This window comes from Cebus imitator, unplaced genomic scaffold (assembly GCF_001604975.1).
Source record: "Cebus imitator isolate Cc_AM_T3 unplaced genomic scaffold, Cebus_imitator-1.0 Scaffold1275, whole genome shotgun sequence".
Classification (NCBI taxonomy): domain Eukaryota; kingdom Metazoa; phylum Chordata; class Mammalia; order Primates; family Cebidae; genus Cebus; species Cebus imitator.
Window position 1 is genome coordinate 9,315 of NW_016108590.1, and position 2,914 is coordinate 12,228.

The 2,914-nt window shown below is 46.1% G+C and overlaps 1 non-coding gene across 1 annotated transcript; it reads right to left on the reverse strand.

Annotated features, from left to right (window-relative positions):
• Nucleotides 1-301: 301 nt before the first annotated feature.
• On the reverse strand, nucleotides 302-405 carry LOC119469963. Its single transcript, XR_005198831.1, has one exon. It is a non-coding gene; the product is annotated as a U6 spliceosomal RNA (small nuclear RNA).
• Nucleotides 406-2,914: the final 2,509 nt, after the last annotated feature.

Genomic DNA, 2,914 nt, shown 5'->3' on the forward strand with positions numbered 1-2,914 from the left:
CTATTAAGTAGTAGTTCTAGCTACCCTGGAGGCTGAGGCAGGAGAATGGCTTGACCCTGGGAGGCCGAGGTTGCAATGAGCTGAGATCGCACCACTGCACTGCAGCCTGGTGACAGAGCAAGACTCCATGTGAAAAAAAACAGAGAGAGAGAAGGTACATGATTTACAGACTGATTATTTTATATAAATCCCCTTCTTCAAGTTCTCCTTTGAACCAGTCTTTTTGTCTCATTGGTTCCCTTGTTAACTAATAAGGTAAGTAAAATCTTTGATATGTGTTTATTCTTTTTTTTTTTTTAAATAAAATATGGAACGCTTCACGAATTTGCATGTCATCCTTGCGCAGGGGCCATGCTAATCTCCATATCGTTCCAATTTTAGTATATGTGCTGCTGAAGCCAGCACGATATGTGTTTACTCTACTTTGTATAAGAACCCTGTGTTTTTTGTTTTTGTTTTTGTTTTTTTTTGAGATGTAGTCTTGCTCTGTCACCCAGGCTGGAATGCAGTGGCGCAATCCCGGTTCACTGCAACCTCCACCTCCCAGGTTCAAGCAATTCTCTTGCCTCAGCCTTCCAAGTAGCTGGGATTACAGGCACACTCCACCACGCCTGGCTAATTGTTTTGTATTTTTAGTAGAGATAGGGTTTCACCATGTTGGCCAGGCTGATCTTTAACTGCTGACCTTAAGTGATCTGCCCACCTCGGCCTCCCGAAGTGCTGGGATTACAGGCATGAGCCACTGCACTCAGAGAAATTATCATTACTTTTTTTGAGGGAGGGTCTTGCTGTCACCCTGGCTGGAGTGCAGTGGCTGGATTACAGCTCACTGCAGCCCTAACCTCCTGGGCTCAAGCAAATCCTCCTGCCTCAGCCTCCTGAGTAGCTGGGACTACATGTATGCACCACTGTGCCTGGCTAATCTTTTCATTTGTTGTAGAAAGGAGGTCTTGCTTTGTTGCCAAGTATTGAATTTTTTTTTTTTCTTGAGACGGAGTTTCACTCTTGTTACCCAGGCTGGAGTGCAATGGCGCGATCTCGGCTCACCGCAACCTCCGCCTCGTGGGTTCAGACAATTCTCCTGCCTCAACCTCCTGCGTAGCTGGGATTACAGGCACACGCCACCATGCCCAGCTAATTTTTTGTAGTTTTAGTAGAGACGGGGTTTCACCGTGTTGACCAGGATGGTCTCAATCTCTTGACCTCGTGATCCACCCGCCTCGGCCTCCCAAAGTGCTGGGATTACAGGCATGAGCCACCGCACCCGGCTACTTTTATTCCTTTTTTGACATAGAGTCTTGCTCTGTCACCCAGGCTGGAGTGCAATGGCGCGATCTCGGCTCACCGCAACCTCCGCCTCCTGGGTTCAGGCAATTCTCCTGCCTCAGCCTCCTGAGTAGCTGGGACTACATGTATGCACCACTGTGCCTGGCTAATCTTTTCATTTGTTGTAGAAAGGAGGTCTTGCTTTGTTGCCAAGTATTGAATTTTTTTTTTTTCTTTTTTGACCCTTCAGGTGAAAGCAACCAAAAAAAATATTTTTTTTTTTTTTTTTTTTTTTTTTTTTTTTTTTTTTTTTTTTTTTTTTTTTTTTTTTTTTTTTTTTTTTTTTAGTTGGAGTCTGACTCTGCCACCCAGGCTGGACTGCAGTGGCCCAGTCTTGGCTCACTGCAACCGCCACCTCTCAGGTTAAAGCCATCCTCCTGCTTCAGCCTCCTGAGTAGCTGGGACTGCAGGCACACACCACCACTCCTGGCTAACTTTTGCATTTTTAGTAGAGACAGGTTTCACCATGTTCGCCAGGCTGGTCTTGAACTCCTGACCTCAGATGATCTGCCTGCCTAGGCCTCCCAAAGTGCTAGGATTACAGGTGTGAGCCACCACACCCAGCCAATATATGCACATATGTTCTTATTTCTACATTTTGTCTTTTTTTCTTAGTCTGTTGCTCAGGCCAGAGTGCATTGGTGTGATCTCGGGTAACTGAAATCTCCGTCTCCCTAGCGCATATGATCCTCCCACCTCAGCCTCCTGAGTAGCTGAGACTACAGACATGAGTGCACCATCACGTCTGGCTAATTTTTGTATTTTTTTTGTAGAGGCAGGGTTTTGCCATTTTGCCTAGGCTAGTCTTGAACTCAAGCGATCCACCTGCCTTGGCCTCCCAAAGCGCTGGGATTACAGACATAAAGCACTGTACCTGGCCTAAATTCTGTCTTTTAAAATTTGTTTTCAATACACTAGTAAAATACAAATGCATTCTGTATTCTAGGTGTGAGATATCTAAAATAATACTGAGAAACAAGTCTTTATTCTGTTTCTTTCTTTCTTTCTTTTTTTTTTTTGGACGAGTTTTGCTCTGTCACCCAGGCTGGAGTGCAGTGATGCGATCTCAGCTCACTAAAACCTACCCCTTCACCCCAGTTCAAGTGATTCTCCTGCCTCAGCCTCTCAAGTAGCTGGAATTACAGGCATGTGGCCACCACGCCCAGCTGGTTTTGTATTTTTAGTAGAGACGGGGTTTCTCCATGTTAGTAAGGCTAGTGTAGTACTCCTGGCCTCAGGTAATCCGCCCGCCTTGGCCTCCCAAAGTGCTGGGATTACCAGCATGAGCTGCCACGTCCAGCCTAATTTTTGTATTTTTTTTTTTTTTTGGTACAGATGTAGAGATGGGGTTTCACCATATTGGCCAGGCTGGTCTCAAACTCTTGACCACGTGATCCTCCCGCCTAGGGCTCCCAAACTGCTGGGAATATAGGCATGAGCCACCGCGCCCGGCTCTATTTTTTGTATTTTTAGTAGAGACAGCGTTTCGCCACATTGGCCAGGCCTAGTGTCGAACTCCTGATCTCAGGTAATCCACCCGCCTCATTCTCTCAAAGTGCTAGGATTATAGGCGTGAGCCACCAAGCCC